At 51.1% G+C, this 18,212-nt stretch overlaps 1 protein-coding gene and 1 long non-coding RNA gene across 2 annotated transcripts in view; one reads left to right on the forward strand and one right to left on the reverse strand.

The window, feature by feature from the left end:
• DSCAML1 (DS cell adhesion molecule like 1) overlaps positions 1-18,212 on the reverse strand; it is a 341,881-nt gene that overhangs the window by 134,646 nt on the left and 189,023 nt on the right. The gene's annotated exons all lie outside the window — the stretch shown is intronic.
• Positions 10,324-14,351, forward strand: LOC137229728 (uncharacterized). Its single transcript, XR_010945815.1, has 3 exons — positions 10,324-10,401; positions 12,901-13,038; positions 14,209-14,351. It is a non-coding gene; the product is annotated as an uncharacterized lncRNA (long non-coding RNA).

Below are 18,212 nucleotides of genomic sequence, written 5' to 3' on the forward strand. Positions count from 1 at the left end.
GTGAAGGGCTGGCCCCAAAGCACCTCTAAGGTGGACATGTGCTAGTTCCCTTCTTCCTTCTGGGTCCCTCCAGCTCTAACATTCCAGGGCTTTCTGGAGCTGGGAAGGAGGGAGTGCTAAATCTCTCAATCCAGGAGTTGGATGGATGAGAGGGGGGTTCAGAGCACCCACCCACCCTCTGACCTCGACTCCAAGGCCATCCTGGGAGGGCCTCTTTCTGGCCCTTGGGTCTCAGTTTTGTCCTCTGTGGGATCCAACTCCAGAGAAGGACAAATGGGCACTGTATCCTTGAGGGGAACCCACCCATTTAGGGGCCTGGGAAGGAACAGCAAATTCTGATTCCCCGGCTGGTCCCACAGAGGCCTGCTACTGGAGTGTCTGCCCTGCTCTCAAAAGACCCTGTAGACTCCCCCACTGTGAGGAGAAGACTAGATGGGGGGACATCGGTGGTGGGCTCAGGAGGGGGGGTGCCTGCTCTTGTTATCTGGAAGCTGGGCTGTCATGGTCGGGTTGCCCGAGGCCCCTGCCCTCTGCCATCAGACAGGCCTCTGCCAGATAGCTGTGGAGTGGCCTGTCCTCCGACCCGTGGGCTCTTCAGCATTGGGTCTTGGACATGAACTATATGAACCTGTATCCTCTCTGCTGCTCCTCTGCTGTCATCTCTCCTCTGAGGCCAGTTCCAGGCATGTGAGCCCCTGAGTCTGGCTCCCTGCTACCTCCCAAGGACAGAGGTCCAGGCCCTAGACCAGATGAACACTAGTACATGAGGCCCTCTGGGCTCTCACCTGCCTTGGGGCCTACAGCAAACCTTGGAACCCTCTTGGGTACCAGCACCAGACTCCTTGTGAAGCAAAAAATGATTCCACTGCACAGGCCAGGAAGGGAAGGCCTAACAGACCTGGCCACACATTGAAACCACAGGGGCCCAGGTCCACGTGAGCCGATGGCGTTACGAGGAAGGCTCAGTCATGACGAGTTGCCTGGAAGAGGAAAGGTTTGCAGGGGACCTGATGATCAAGTTTAAATCAGTGGCTCTTAATCTTTGCCTATTAGGACCACTTTTCAACGTTCAGAAGCCTAGGCTCCGCCCCTGAAGTTTCTGACTTGGTAGGTTGGGGTAGGTTCTGGCATCTGATTGTATAAAGCTCCTTCTGCTGACCCTGCTGCACGGCTGGGGCTGACAGGCTTGTGCCATCCCGCCCCCCAACCCCCGCTAACTAAGATGCTGTGAACCATGGTCTCTAAAGCAGGCAGGGCTCATCTCTCTACACGGGGTGGCGTGCTGTAGGGTGGCGATCAGAAAGAAAAGGCTCGTGCCCATTTGGCTGGGGTGAGGCCTGTCGGAATTGTAGGTCAGAGAGAGGGTGGCTGGTCCCTGTATCCACGAAGCTCGTAACACAGTGCCTGGCACACGCGACATGGTTAGAAATGGAAATCTCCCCGCCATCCCTTCCCAAAGCCTCATACAACACAAGTGAAGCCTGATCGCAACAAGCTTTTTTCTCTCTGTACCCAAAACCCTTTTCGTTTTCAGTTCCTGATCAGGCAGGAGCTGCCGGAGAGAAGGATCCAGCTGTGTCCTGAGAGTCAGGAAACAATCGGCTGCAGAGTCAACATCTTCATCACTGCAAGTGGATAATCCAAGCGCAGAAAATTGAGAACTGGGCTGGAGCCACAGCAACGGTGGCCTTCAAAGGCCGATTACCATTGATGTGAATATTCTAGGCATCTTACACAGAGGCAATACACTTTGCACATGGCTTGGGCTTCATTTCAAAATCAAGCCCCTGATTTAGAGCTAAATTTATTCTACAACTTATTTCCACATGGTGAAGCCTATCCCCTCCCCTGCCAGTCCACAGTGGCAATACAGTATAATGGACAGAGCACCGTGTTAGGTTAGAGGGAGTCTGTGGTCTAATCCTAGAGTCTCCTGGTACAGGCATCTCCCCAGGTTACTGAGTCTCCCGGGTCTCTGGCCCAGGAGCTGGACTAGATTAGTGTTCCCTGGTCCTGGTCCATGGCCTGGCTGGACCAGAATCACATGAAGGATGTTTTACAAAGTACTGATATCCTGGTCCTACCTTCAGATTGTCCAATTCAACAGCTCTGCAGTAGGGCCTGAGCATCTATATGTTAAAAAATTCCCACAGTGATTTTAATGCACAGCCAGGTTTGGGAACTATGTGGCCAGGGAAGATTTTCTTATTCTATCCGTACCGTCAGAGGCATTTACCCACTTGACCACCCTCTCCTTACTAAGACCCTTAATTTCTCTTGGCTTCCATGACTCCATTCTATCCCGATTCCCCCCTACCTCATTGCCACACCTTCTCACTCTCCTTTCCTGATTCCTCTCTTCTGTTCCACATCTAAATGGGGGTGTACCCCAATGTCCTAAACCCCCTTCTCTATCTAGACTCTCTCCCTTGGTTTTTGCATCTGCTTCCATGGCTTTAAATCCCACCGATATGCCAATGGCTTCCCAGGTCTGAACCTGTAGCCCCAGTCTTTCCATAGAATTGCTTACTTTTCACCTCCACCTGGATGTCTAACAGTCATTTCAAAGTTACCTGTCCACAACAGAAACTTTAGTTCCACCCTAGCATTCCAACCTGTTTCTTCTGGTCTTCCTAGTCGCCATAAATCTATTCTAATCTATCTCCATTCTGATCTATCCAGATGCTAATCTAAAAAAAATAGGCATTATCCTTTTTCCTTTCTGCCCTCATCCAATCATTAGTAAGTCTTGTTGGCTTGATCTCCAAATATTGGGTTGGCCAAAAAGTTCATTTGGGGTTTTCTGTAAGATGTTGAAAAAAAAAAAAGAAAACCCAAACAAACTTTTGGTCAACCCAATATATCCCAGATCCATCTACTTCTCTCCAAGTATATTGCCATGACCCGGTCTAAGCCTCCTTTATTTCTTTCCCAGGCTCTGCAGGTTGACTGTTCTCTCTGCTTCCATTCTTGTCCTCTTGTAATCTCTCCACTCAGCAACGAAAGCATTCATTCATTCATTCATTCATTTATTTTTGGCTGTGTCTGGTCTCAGTTGCGGGATCTTTCGTTGCGGCATGTGGGCTTCTCTCTAGTTGTGGCACACGGGCTCCAGAGTACGTGGGCTCTGTAGTTGCGGTGTGCGGGCTCTCTAGTTGGGATGCGCGGGCTCAGTAGTTGCAGCACGCAGGCTTAGTTGCCCTGTGGCATGTGGGAGCTTAGTTCCCCAACCAGGGATTGAACCTGCATCTCCTGCATTGGAAGGTGGATTCTTAACCACTGGACCACCAGGGAAGTCCCCAAAGCATTCTTCTTTTTAAAAACAATGTCGTCTCCTCCAGTAGCTTGTCACAGCACTTAAAATCCAAACGCCTGACCATGACCCTAATTAAAGCTTTCTATAATCTGCTCCCTGCTTACCTCTTGGACCCCATCTCTGTGGCTCTCTCGTCCTTATTCACACTACTATGGCCACTCCAGCTCTCTTGAGTACAGGACCACTTCTACTTTGGGCCTTTGCACTCGCTGTTCCCTCTGTCTGGAAGCTCTGCCCCTGATCTTCACACGGCTGGACCCATCCTGTCCTTTAGGTCTGAGCTAAATGTCACCTCCCCAGAGAGGCCTTTGCCGACAACCCACTTTATAGTGGACACAGAACCCTCTCTTTATTCTATTTCCATTCTCTACAGAGCATTAACCACGGTGTGATATTTAATAGTTTGTGCTGACGTTTTTCTTGTTTGTTTGTTGCATATCTCTAGAACATTATTTGTTTTGTTTACCACTATATTCCTAGAGCCTAGAACACAGCCTGGCACACTGTAGGTACTCCAGAAATACTTATTAAATAAGTGAATAAACGGAAGTTCCTGTTCAGTTCTAGAGGCACATGATATATTTAGAATGTTTAAAAAATACAACAAACTAGTGAATATAACAAAAGAGAAGCAGAGTCACAGATATAGAGAACAAACTAGTGGTTACCAGCGTGGGGGAGAGGGGCAAGGGAGAGGCGGGAGAGTAGGCGGTATAAGCTATTGGGTGTGAGATCCACTCAAGGATGTAGTATACAACATGAGGAATGCAGCCAATATTGTGTAATAACTAAGTGGAAAGTAAACTTAAAAAATTGTATAAAAGTTAAAAAAAAATTAAAAATGAACTTTATCCAAAAAATGAATATTTAATAATTAATTATGTTATTCCGTGTTCAAGTTTTGTGGAGCCCAAGAATGTGGTTTTGAATGTAGGGGAATCGGGAAGAGTTTCACCATTTCTTGTGGCCATTGAGATTTCTGGATGTTTCAGGCATCAAAGCTCTGCTCCTGGGACTTTCCTGGTGACGCAGTGGTTAAGAATCCGCCTGCCAATGCAGGGGACACGGGTTCGAGCTCTGGTCCAGGAAGATCCCACATGCTGCAGAGCAACTAAGCCCATGCACCACAACTACTAAGCCTGTGCTCTAGAGCTCGCAAGCCACAACTACTGAGCCCACGTGCCACAACTACTGAAGCCCGCACACCGAGAGCCCGTGCTCCGCAACAAGAGAAGCCACCACAATGAGAAGCCCGAGCACCGCAACGAAGAGTAGCCCCCACTTGCCGCAACTAGAGAAAGCCCGCGTGCAGCCACAAAGACCCAAAGAAGTAAATTATAAGAAGAAAAAAATTAAAAAAAAATCTCTGCTCCTTGGAGATACAGTGAATTCCATGAGACAGGCCTCACTCATCTTTAGGTGCTTCTGGAGCTCAGGGTTGTGCTGCGCTCCATAAATGTTAAGACAGTGAACGGATGGTCTTCTCCTGAGCTAAGGAAGGAACTGGAGGTGAAGAAGGGAGGAGTGTGCTCCGGGTTTGGGATGCTACGGCTACTCAGTTGGGCCTCTGCGTCAGCTCTGTTCTCTACTTTCTGGGCTGGCTGCCTTCAAAGCTCCTTTCCGTCCTTCCTCGTACATGGCGAGAACAAAGCGAAGTCCCCAGCACCTGTCCCACCTGGGTGCCACTTTGAGGAACCTGAGGTCAACTTTAGCTCTAATGGGTGATCTGGCAAGGTGGGAGAGTGAGGCCAGTGAGAGATTAAGTATGGACTGTGTGTGCACTGTGTAACCTTGGGCAGGTACTTCATCTCTCCACGTCTCCATTAATATTTTTGTAAAAAGGAATGAATCACAGCCAGAGGTGCTCAAGGGATTGCTGTGATGATGAACTGAGAAAGTGCATGGAAAGCTCTTTGTGGGGTGCCTTGCACACAGTAGTTGCTCAATAAATGTTGGCCATTTTAATCATCACTGAGAGTTGCAGCCTTGAGCAGGGACCTGGGTACCAGGATTCTCTGCCTAGGATTTCCTCATCCCTTCCTACCCTTTGCAGCCACCTGCAGTCACCTGGAGCCTTCCTCTTCTCTGCCTCTTTTTTTTTTTTTTTTTTTTTACAACCAGGATAATGATAGCTCCCCTTCCTTCCAGCACTGCTGTGTGGATTAATTAGTGTTAATTAATGGGCTTTGAAAATGAAAAGCACCTAGGTAAGTGCCGATCATGATTATTAATGGGAACCATGAGCTTAGAGAAGGCGCCATACAGGGTCCTAAAATTATACAGATTACAGAACAATAAGGGGAGTTGAGAAAGTGGCTATTAAGCTCTGAGGCTGGGGCCCCAGGTCTGCCAGCCTGCCAAGGTCTTCAAACCAGAACAGAAAACTTGCAGTCATTCGAATGTAAAACTCCGTGGTGAGCCACGGAGGTGGAGAATCTTTAGCAACTGTCACAGACTGGAAGGGACCCTTGCTGAGTCAAGGTTGCCCCCTTGGAGGAGAATCGCAACCGACTCGGCCTTTTGACCCTTTGAAGAAGGCACGAAGGGACGCCCCACCAGAGCGATCATAAGAAGCGTTACCATATATTGCCTACTCACCATGAATGTATAGTTTTCCAGGATTTTGCAAGAATGAATTCTCTTTTTTTTTGGAGAAGTCAGGTTTATCGAGGTACAATTTACATTCAGTAGAACTCACTCTTTTAGTGTACCGTTCTAAAACTCTAGACATACACCAACAGTCTTGTAACCACCACCATAATCAAGATGCACAACGTTTCCGTCACCTGCCAAATTCCTTCATGTCCTTTGTTGTCATCCCCTCTCCCCACCCCCAGCTCCTGGAAACCACTGATCTGTTTTCTGTCCTTGCAGTCTTGTCCCTTTTGCAATGTCATATACATGGAATTATATAGCAGGTAGCCTTTCGAGACTGGCTTCCTTCACCGAGTACAGTGCATCTGAGCATAATGCGTTGAGATCAATGCATGTAAAGTCCATGCACTGAGAATTTTATGTGCACGTGTTATCTCTTTTCGTCCTAAAGATAATTCTGAATTAGGTACTCTATTATTATCCCCATTTTATTGATGAGGAAATTGAGGCTTAGAAATGTTAGTTAACTTGATGAAGGTCACCCAGCTAGTGAATCATGGAACCAGGGTTTCAACTCAGATTTCTGATCTCAAAGTCCATGGATTTAATCACTGTTGCCCTCCCTGGGCATCGCAGGGTATGGCCTCTCTAGAAACCAACACAGCAAACTTGGTTAATTGTTTGAATTGATTCTACTCTCTTTTCCAGAGGCCCTTCTTGTCCCCTGAGTTCATTCCTATCTCCTCAAAATTCACTTCACCTTGTATGTGAATTAGAGACGCATGCCTGACCCCTAGGTTACAGCTTCCTTTAAGACACACCACGTGCTCATGGAGGCAGAAACCCCACAGTCATGGGATGCGGGTCTCTAGATCAAGTAAGAGCAGGTGCATTTTGAGAGGACAGAGGTGAGTGCAGGGGACAAGAAGGGCATCTGGACTTGCAGAAGAGAAAGGTTAAGTTCCCTTTGCCGTGAGAATCACAGCCTGCTTTCTTTTGGACTCAGTGTCTAATTTCATTTCAGCTGCTGCTTTGCTGATTTCGGGCTCCGTATCCATTTACAGGTCCAGTGGGATCTGGGTGTGCAATGTGGTTTGAAACCACAAAACCCTCCTCCGTGTTTTGGAGAAGTGCTGACGGGGGCTGTGGAAGGCAGCGTTGCTACGGACTCAGCAGTTATTACACCAACAGAGGCATTTCCCTTGTACCGGGTCCCGGATGACCTCGCTGGTGGAGAGAGTCATGAGCCGGTTTCCACAGCCCACGTGATCCTTTTCTTCCCCGCCACCATATCAACAATTATTAAGATGTGCATGAAAGTGCATTGACCTAGTTGGAGGTTTCATAAATATAAATAAATTAAATGGTTTGCCTAAGGACGCCTGGGCAAGCATGTGGGGAGGAAGGGAGAGAGCTGCTCATGGATGGATGGAGAGTGAGGGGCCCTCAAGCCTGTCAAGTGAAAACCAGAGAGGACTAGACTGTGAGGCAGATGAAAGAAGCCACAGGGCCCAGCCTCAGTGCCAGGACCGTCTCTTTCTGGGACTGCCTGAGCTTGCTGCCCTGGCCAGTGGGCCGTGTCTGTGCTGGGATGCAGATCCCCTCGGGCCCCAGTGCAGCCGGGTGGAGCCTGCACAGCGGGGTGGCCCTCGAAAGCCCCAACTAGTGACTAGCGACTTCCGGCCGCCAGCAGCCTGGTTAGTCGATCCCAGTGTCCTAGAAAGAAAGATTTTCTATTTGTGCTTTGAAGTGAATAAGGTTGAAAGTGACGGAGCCTGGCGGGTGGGGGTGAGTATGGAGCTTTTCAATATTGATGTCCGAGGGGGAAAGTGGACCAGAAAATGTTCCCGGCCCTTTTCAGAGTCCTTTCATATCATGATCTCATTTCATTCTTACAATAGCTTTGCATAGAAGGCAGGGATATTGTCACTGCTGTCATTCCCATTTTATAGATGAGAACACTGAGGCCCAGAGACATGAAGTGAGTGACTCATGGTCACCCCGTGACTAGGTGGTTTTCTGATTCATGAAACCATGCCCTTTTCCTTCCCCACACTGCTCTGGGGAAGTCTGGACAGTCTTGGGATCCTTGCCCCTCATTTCTTCTTCCCTATCAGTGCCTCTTCCATCACCAGACGGCTCACATCTGAGTCTCCCTGCGTCTGTGTCTGTCCCCTTCCAATCCCTCCTGCTTACCCCTCTGCCTGGCAAATCTTCTCAAACACTGCTCCCACCTCAGCAGCCCTCTGCTCCCCTTTACCTAAGCGATGCTCTCCAAAGTGTAAGCCTGCTCGTTCAGCCCCCATGGCCTGATTCATCTCACCCCACGTGAATCCCCTGCCCATCTAAATCCGAACGCCTGCCATCCTTCAAGGCTCAGCTGCAGCGCCATCTCCTTGGGGTGACTTTCCTGATTGTGTCAGCCCATACCGCTCTCTCCCTTAACCCCTGTCATAAGCGCCATTACCCTCTGCCTTGCGTTGCTCGTCACCCCTTTCCACGTGCAGGTCTGCCTTCCCCGCATTAGCCCGTGAGCCCTTCAGGGAGCATCTGACAGCATAGGCCCAGCCCCCCACCCCACTGCCATGTGACCCGGCAAGCCCTCTGCACAACATGGGAGGGGGTGGAACCCAGAGATCTCAGAGGTCCTTTCCAACCCACATTCCCTACGATGGATGGACCGTGGACCTCTCCAGACAGTGGTATATAAAGGACGGAAAGGTCTGACATGGCTCTTCTCCAGGAATTTGCATTTTAACAGGCGCAATGCTTTCAGCCAAAGGAAAGAAGCTCTGATGCTTTGGGGTTGGGGTGGGGGCTTCCTGGTACCCTGCAGGGGACCATCTCCAAATGGCCAAGGGCCAAGCCTGCTTTGTGGAGATTATTCTACTCCCCACTGCCTCCTCCCCCACCGACATTAAGGGATCCTCAGGGAACCAAGAAAATAGAAGCACATGTAAATTCTTTTCCGCTTCTGTCCTCTTGCATTCAGATGACTGACTCATGTTGGCCTCATCTCCCCCATCGCTAACTCTGGGCTCTAACCTCGAGGGCCAGGGGCAACGGCTTTGTTCTAGCTCCATTTCCACATGGGAAACTCAGACGCTGGGATCTTGGGCTGATTCACCACCTGTCCCACACCCCGACTCCCACCCCCAGCAGGGTAGAGTCCTACCAGCTCTGGGGGCGGGGTGTGGTGGTGGTGGTGTTGGGGGAGCAGACTCGACCCCGAGACGGGGCGTTTAAGAGGAATAACCAATCCCAAAGCTGAGCTAGGAAGCAAGGTATTTGTCTGCCATCGGAGCTATATCAAGGAATTGCCTGGGACCAGATTTGCCCAGATCCAGAGAGCACCCCTTGGACGCCAGGCGGAATCAATGAGACTTGCTTAGGGTGAAACTAGATCGTTTCTGTCCTCAGGGTCCTCAGAGCAAAGTTCTCAGGGCCTGGGTGGTGTCTGGCAGCTCCACTATTTGTCCTGTGTTCTGAGTCAGGAAAAATCAGACGTGTGCCTCACCCCCAGTGTGTGGCCGCGTGAGCTGGTTTTGAATAGCTTTGAGTGTTGATTATTAAATTTGAACAGAGAGGACGTGGCACTTCCAAATGCAACACGGTGGCAAAGAGCATGGGCTTGGGGCAAGGGACTCGGTCTCCTCATCTGTAAAGTGGTTTAACAGCAGGACCTACCTCACTGAGTTGTTGGGAGGATGAGGCACGCGGCAGGTCTGAAGTAAATGTTAGCCCTTGTTATTATAATGTGACATGGAGCCAGAGCAAAGATTATGAGTTAGTAATGGATGGCCCGACTATGTGCTACTGTCTCATCTTGATGATTCCGTCCAGATCAATATTCTATCCCGGGATTTTTCTGGGCTTCCTCTCTTCAGTCATTCAGTGTTTCCATTGACTCATCTCATTCTGATGCTCAGCAAAACGGAATTAGGAATTCATATTTTCTACCCCCAAAAGTGCATTTCAAATCAAATGGAGTTGATTTGGGGGTTATCTGTTGTCTTAAGTGAGCGGTTTCATGGTTTCTACAAATATATCTGTACGAGTGCATAAACAGAGCTGTGCTGGTATTTCAGGGATGTCATGGGGACTCTGGGGTCACACAGCTGACTTCTAATAGTATCCCCTGTTGATCTACACTGAGTTGTGACATGTGGGAGGTGGCAGCAGGACAAGACTGGAGGCAAAACTGGTGCCTTTGTCGGGGAGCTCAGGGAATGTGAGTTGCCAGGGCAGGGCACCACCCCCCCGACCGCCTCATTCCTGGAGGCTGAGTTGAAATGTCACTTCCTCTGTGAAACCTTCTTGGCCAATTTCCTGTCAGAATGAATCACACCTTTCCATGTTCTCATAGAATTTGTGATTATACCACGGACCTTCACTGATTATACCCCGAGCACCCTGAGGGCTGGACGGTCTCTGATTCATCCAAGTGTCCTGAGTGTCCAGCATCACGCCTGGAGCACGAGAAGCTCTCAGTAAGTGTTTGCCGATAAAGGCATGAATGCCCTTGGTGTGACTGGTCACTTCTAGAAGCTTAGAATCTGGGAGGAGGGACCTAAGAGCCAACTGGACCAACGTCCTCCTTTTATAGAAACTAGGGAACGGAAGGGACATCCCCAAGGGACACAATTGGTGGCAGAGGTGGGATCAGAATGCAGGTCTCTTGACTCTGGGCCTGGGGCTCTGTTTTCTGCACACTGCAGCTCCCTGCTACCCATCTTACCCCTTCCTCCACCTGTGAAAATTAGAGCATGATCTGTGCTCTATGGGAGGATGGATGGAGAGGCTGGGGACCCCACCTCCAAGGTATAGGAAACAACCATTCCTTCAGAGCCCTCCATTGTGACCCCACAAGGTAGTCATCTGGGTGGGGGAGGACCCCTACCTCCTTGCAACATCCCAGTGGGGAGACCAACTTTTGTCTGTAACTTCCCACCCCTAGGTTTAAGGGCAGCCTGCCCTATGACCTCCCTAAAGTGGGGTACCATTTCTGGTAAAGCTCACCTTGGGCTAACAGGGCATCCCACCCATCCTCCTTCCCCCAAGTCAGCCATGGCAAAGACACCCTCTCTTTCCAGTGTTCTCTTCCCAGACACCCTATTACCTATGCTCCAATTATGCAACCTGCTGGTCTCTTTGGGCAGACCCAAGCTTGCCATGAGACACAAAATCCAAATCTGGGACCTTTTCAGGAGATCAGGGAGTCCATAGCAGCATTGGATTGAACCCTGCCCTCTCCCCTACCTAAAGCACAGGCTGGTGTTTCAGTGGTGCTGGGGAGGGGGCTGACGGCATAGGGTAGCCTGAACTCCCTCCAGTGTACCATCTCAACAGCCCTTCCCGCTTCTCTCCTCCGCCTTGTCCTGGGGTGTACTGGCAACTACGGAGGGACTCACCCTTGACGCCTGCCTGCTCCTTCCAGCTCCCCAGTCTCTGGCCTCACTTCTCCTCTTTGTCAGAGGGGAAATGCTGGATGGGAGGGGCCCAACAAGCTCAACCAAGAGAACAGAGTGAAGGTCTCCCGGAAACCTCCTTGGGTCTGGGGAGCCGGACAGAACTCTCCAGAGAGGCAGCCTTCTCTCTCTCCCTCTTTCCAGCTGGTCACATCTGCCCATGCTTCTGTGATGGGCTTCTAAGGGCGGGGAGGAGGCTTCAGGACCCAGCCCTTCCACGAGCTGGGCAATACAACAGCTTTCTTTTTTTTTTTTTTTTCCTGGTACGCGGGCCTCTCACTGCCGTGGCCTCTCCCGTTGCGGAGCACAGGCTCCGGACGTGCAGGCTCAGCGGCCATGGCTCACGGGCCCTGCCGCTCCGCGGCACGTGGGATCCTCCCGGACCAGGGCACGAACCCACGTCCTCCGCATCGGCAGGCAGACTCTCAACCACTGCGCCACCAGGGAAGCTCTACAACAGCTTTCTTATCTGCTGAAGGACATTGCCCGGGGCCGGTTCCTGGAGGAGGAAACATTTTCCAGACCCAGGTTGTCATCTCCCAGGGTTTCAGTGATCTGGGGAAGACATTTGGCACCTTAGCTTTTGGGGATAAAGAATGCCCAGCGCCAAGGCCCAGCTGAGCTTTCTGGAGCACAGTGATGTCCACAAGGTAAGGCCCCGTGGGGTGCTACCCAACAGCCTCCTACAGCCCCATCTGATCCTATCCTCCAGGACAGACACATAGCCAAGTTGGCCCTTTTCTGGATGAGCTCTTTAGGCAGGTGGCCACATGCTGTGGCAGCCACTCAACTTTTGCCAGGGGTCATTCCTATCGCTGCTATCCCCGGGGATGCCTTCTGAGGCCAAGACTTGTCACGACTGCCCTACTCATCTGGGTAACTGAAATAGCTGACATGCTGGGCAATGAATCAGTGCTACAAGCATCATCTCATCTAATTCTCTCAAAAAAACCTGTGATGGGGCTTCCCTGGTGGCGCAGTGGTTGAGAGTCCGCCTGCCGATGCAGAGGACACGGGTTCGTGCCCCGGTCTGGGAGGATCCCACATGCCGCAGAGCGGCTGGGCCCGTGAGCCATGGCCGCTGAGCCTGCGCGTCCGGAGCCTGTGCTCCGCAATGGTAGAGGCCACAGTGGTGAGGGGCCCGCGTACCGCAAAAAAAAAAAAAAAAAAAAAAAACCTGTGATGCAGACGCTCTTATTATCTCTATCTAATAGCTGAAGGAATTGCGAGTGAAAGGAGGTTAGTAACTTGCTCAAAGTCAACCAGTTAGAAGAGGCCGGAGCCAGGGTTCCTGCGAGGCAGGCTCTTGACACCCAGCTCTGTGCTCCTCTCAACCTCCGCATCACGCTCCCCTCACCCTGCCACCTCGCTTCTCTGTGGCCCTGGGCTCTGCCTCCCAGCACCTACTCTGCTCCCCAGCCCCACTGCAGGTCTGAGGGATGCCAGTGAGTGCCGTCATCCTGGTCCAGGCTTTGAGTATTGATGACATCTCCCTGTCACCCCCGCCCCCGTCTCCTCCAGGGAGCCTGGGATCCCAGATGGAGGAGCTGCCTGTCAGAGCTGAGTCAGACCAGCGTTCTCCAGGTTCCTCTGCAGCCTGGACCCCTGGCTGCCTTGCAGAGCCGTCACAGAGATGACGCGTCACGGAGCAGGGGGCAGGTTCGGAGTGGTTACTCTTCTGGGAGTGGAGAATGAAAGGGAAGGAAAATGTGACTTAAAAAAAAAAAAAAAAAAGAGTCAGAGGCAGAGTAAGCCCGCACTGACGGGGCTTTTCAGAGGGCTCCCTCCTTGGGGTGGGGAGAAGTGGGAGGGTTGAGCTAAGTCTTCCTGTGCCCGCAGGAGCCCTGTGGTCCCGAAGGAGTCCCTGCCCTTCTCTATCCAGGATTCAGATCTCGAGGTCTGATATCCTGGGACTTGGTGACACCATCATTCTAAACCTCATTGTAACCCACCACCACTGGGGGGAAAACAGTACCTTGTAGTTATTTCACAAACACTGACATTGCACTTTAACGTGGCTGGCGCCATTCTAAGCACGTTGGTGACATGAATTCATTTAATCCCATGAAAACCCTCTGGGCTGGGTCCCATTGTCACTCCCATTTCAAGACGGAAGAAGCTGAGGCACTAAGGTGACATAGCTAGAAGGTGGCAGATCCGGGAAGTGACCCAGGCAGTCTGGCACCAGGGTCTGGGCTCTTAACCACCCCTGAGGCTGTCCTCTCGGGGGGCATCATGTGCTGGTGCCACACAGAGGGGTCCGCTCGCTGAGGACCAAGTGCCCCCTTGGTAACTGAAGGACCCATTCTGGTTTCCTGTCTGGCCTTAGGTAGCCTGTGCAACCTGCAGGGGCAAACTAATCCAGGCTAACACGGGCTGCATCTCCCACACAAAGCCGTGTTGACAAAGCCCTCCTCCCTCGGAGGCCCCTGAGTGGGCGCATCGAGGGACATGAAGCGTTTTGTAGGTTATTATGCAAACACACATGCGCCCTGGATGCTGGCAAGGCAGAGCCAGAGCCTTCACACCCCACAGCCTCGGCCGGGCTGCTGGGGAGATCTCTGAAGTACCTTGTCGTCAAGGCACTGTCAATCACTAAACATTTGAGTTGCTTGTATCCAAACAGAAGGATCCAGTGGGGCGGGGTAGGGGGTGGGGCAGGCTGAGGTCCAAACGTGGACATAAACGCCCAGGATGGGAAGCGGGTGGGCAAGGTTGGCTTGGGGTTCGTGTCCCCATCCTCACAGCCACCCCACCTCACTGGATCCTTCTCCTCTTCTTCCTCCTCCCATCTCCCTCCCCCTCTGACAATCGGGGAACATAATGCAGGATCAGGGAACCCTGCTGCCATCTGCAGAGAGGAAAATGAGCCTCATCGACCCAAATAAATAAAATAAGCACACACCGGGGGAGAGCGGCTGCTGCAAAGAACAAGGCATGGTTTTGGGAGACTCTTGCAGGGTGAGTCGGGGTCGCGGACTCAGAGGCCCCCACTTTGGCTTATTCCAAACCTCGGATGAGACTGGGGAAGGGGGTGGCGGCCTCCCTCCTCCACCACGATCAAATACAAGCCTGAGAAGGGGGTCTGTAAATATAGAGAAGCAGATGACAGACATCACTGCCTATTAAAATGCAAGCGATCAGCACTGCCACCTGCCCACGTCCCCATCCATCTTGGAGAGGACTGCTAGACCACGTTGGATCAGATGCATGGGCAGACCTTCCTCCTGTCACCCAGCTATTCATTTATTCAAAACAAACATGCACTCAAAATCTTTTTATTCTAGGTGAACAAAGCAAATATATTCTGCAGGCAGAACACCCGCCCCCCGCCAACCTCCCCCCACTCAATGTGTTTTCATTAATATAAATTGTTTGCAGTAGGCAAATTAATTCTAGAAATGGTTTTTAGACATGGCAAATCGTTCTTGTAAAGCAGAAGATGGGTGAGAGCTCTCTGCATTTTCGTATGCACCAGGGATCTTAGGTAAATATAATAACGTTGCTAATGATAATCGATGCTTATTACAATGGCCAGGCTTAACGACCTGCAGCACTTAGAGCTGATCAGAGTGGATGGGTCCAGGTTTTGAGTTGCATAGACCCCTGGGAGCAGGTAAGTGACATGAGGTACAGAAGGCTGAAAACAGAGCAGTTCTTAGCATAGCTTTAAAACTTGTCTTTGTAGAGGGTTTCCCTGCTTAAAAACACTTTATTGCCCTCTTTGAGTTTGACATCAACAAGGCAGACAGGCATAGCCCCACTGTACAGGTGAAAGGGTGAGACCCTGAGAGGTGAAGTGATTTGATTACTGGCTGGCAATTAACAGAGCTTGGACTGAAATTCAAATGACCTTGGTTCAAACCTCCTCCTCCTTCCACTGCACCAGGGCTCCTAGACTTGAGGGATTGGGTCCCACTAGGAATTTTTTTGCCTTATCCAAATACCTCTGTATTAGTATTTATTTAATATTCTTCTCAAAATCAACCTTAAAATCACCAAATATTTTGGCTGGCCTCATCTACAGTAACGATACCTACAAAACGATGGGCTTGATGTGTGGTTGTAAGTTTTTCGAAATGAAGATTAGGAAGAATACATAACTTCTTTCTTTTATGCTTGTCTGTGCACCCCATAGAATCGCCTGGTGTACCATGAGGGCACGCGCACCACACTTTGGGAAGCACTGGCTTACACCTCAAAGCAGCAGCCTGGCATGTCTCAGCTGTTCTTGTCATAACTGACTGCCCCGCCCCCAACACCTGCAAGGAAGGATCGTTCCTCCCACAGACACCCTGCCAGGGGTCTGCAGTACGTCCTCTTCAGACCTGTGACCCTGCTGTAGCCTTGAGGAGGGGCATGAGGCTGAGGACAGAATATTACCTGAGTTCTCGATGGGGTCTGGGGATCAGGGGGCTAAGAGCCGCCACAGAAAGGTCAAACTCTAATGGGAGAGTGCAGTGGCGGGGGCGGGCGGGAGGGAGGGTCCCAGAGCAATGGCTATGAGACACGTGGCCATAAACCCCAAAGACCCTCAAATGCAGCCTGACTACTTCATGAGGACAAGGAAATATTGTTGATTTTATAAGCAGTGATAATGACCGTACGGTTCTATGGGAAACAGCCATATTTCCTTTAAAGATTCACACGGAGTTGTATAGAGGTGAAATCACAGGAGGCCTGGGATTAATTTTCAAACACTTGAACACTTGACCTCAGGGAGAGACAAGAAGCCAACGTGGACAAGTCTCAACAGTTGTTGAATCTGATTGATGGGCTGAGGGGTATATAAAATTCATTATTTTACACAATTTGAAATATTTTATAATAATTATTTTTCGAATGGGGAAAAAAATGACCCTAGCTCAGCTAGTAATAGGAAAGTGGGTATTAAGAACTAGAAGGAGGTAGCAGGGAGGAGGAGTGATGTGGGGCCTTTGGGGAGAAGAGGTGGTTCCAGCACCCCAGGACCCAGTGGGCATCCCAGCTCCCCCAAAGTATGCCCTTCACTTCTCAATCTGGCCGGGTTTCTCACCTAGCCGCTGCACACTGTCATGAGCGCCTGCCTCTGTAATGAGGAGTGATGTATAATTGATGAAAGCACAATGTGATACAGTCACAGAAACCTCGTCTGCTAGAAGACATCTGTTCAGCACATAGAATCCACTCAGCTACTGTCACAATGCATTCACTGTATCATATCCGAGCTGCAGGAATATGCGAGTTCCATGCAAGCTGTGATCTGTAATATTATATGTCTGGGGACGTGCAGAGGCAGGAACCCACGCTTCTGTTTTTGATATGTATGTGTCCGGGTTGCACTCCCTCTGCTTCCTTTGCTCTGCCTGCATTGCTACAGCATCCTCCTCGTAAATTACCTCTGCTCTCTGACGGGCTTTTAGCGGACTCCGGTGCTAGCGTCTAACTTCTCTCCTTCAGACGCTTGTGTCACAGAAGCTTTGGGGAGCCCTGTTCACTGCACATTCTGGAAAGAGGGGGGATCGCTTCCCAGGGAGGCGGCTCCCAGGGATTTCTTCTTTCCCTAGGACTCTGCTTCCTGGTGCATCCAGGCCCGTTACCAGGGTCCACTTCCATGCTGAAGGCTACTAATCAGAGACTACAGGCTGTTAGGACTTTGCCCTTGGTTCCAAGTGGGTTTCTGCAGGTCTGGACAAAGGGGAGGCAGGGCTGGGTAAAGGGGGCGTCCCAGAAGGACCTGGCAGGAGAGGCCACAGCCTGGGGGTTGGGCCACAGGCCTTGGCATGGATGCCCTGGGCCAGGTCGGGCCCCGGGCCCCTGATCTGAGCTGGTCGTCTCCACTTGGGGGCGGCAGGTGGTGGGACCTGTGCCGATCAGGAAGGCAGGGGCCTTGGACAACAGCCATCGGGGCCCCAGTGTCCCAGACTGGGCTCTCCACAGCTCTGGGCTGTGGGGTTTGCCATCTCACTCTCTCTGCCGAGTCCTAGCCTGTCATCCCTCTGCTCCCTAACTCACAGTGCACCTCCACCTGGATGCCGTGTCAGTTAAGAACGCCAAACAGCGTGTGTGTGTGTGTGTGTGTGTGTGTGTGTGTGTGTGTGTGTGTGTGTATGCTGACATGCATGTCCAGGGTCTTTCATTTTCCTGAAAGCCCCCTGAGGGCTGGGGCTGTGTCTTTTCCTTCCTTGGGATCTCTCCTGGGGTCTGGCACAGGGCTACAAAGACCTCTTCACCCCTGACATCTAACTGTGAAGGCCTCTCACTATTGAAGACTGGATATGGAAGGCTGGGCTCACTAATGGACAGTGGGCGCTGTATTAACAGCTAATAGTCACGCAGCACCCACGATGTGCCGGGCAGTGTTCTAAGTGCTTTATAGTATTCAATGATATAGTCCCGTCAATAACCTTATGAGGTAGGAACTGTTATTAGCCCATTTTTCAGATGGGGAAACTGATGCCTCAGGGTCACAGAGCTAACAAATGGAGAAGCAGGATTTGAACGCAGGCAGCCTGGTTCTAGAGCCCAGGCTCCTGGCTGCGGCAGCAACCTGCTGCCCTGACAGGGCTCAAGAGAAAGAGCTCAAGCATTGGGCAGCTCTGGGCGTGAACCCTGACATTGTCGCTGTGTGTGGTCACTTCCTCCAGGCTCAGTGTTCTCTCCCACAAATGGCTGATAGCACCCACCTCAGAGGTAACCATGAAGATGAGATGAAGTAAGCCAACCAAAGTGTCCAGCACAGGACCTGGCACTCATGAGTCACTTACGAGGGGAGAGGGGACAGTAGGGGGAGTGGCCCAGCTTCCTAATCCACTGATAGAGGGTCAAAGGCCATGAGTTTGCCTGTCCCGTTC

This window comes from Pseudorca crassidens, chromosome 9, assembly GCF_039906515.1.
Source record: "Pseudorca crassidens isolate mPseCra1 chromosome 9, mPseCra1.hap1, whole genome shotgun sequence".
In the NCBI taxonomy this organism is placed as follows: domain Eukaryota; kingdom Metazoa; phylum Chordata; class Mammalia; order Artiodactyla; family Delphinidae; genus Pseudorca; species Pseudorca crassidens.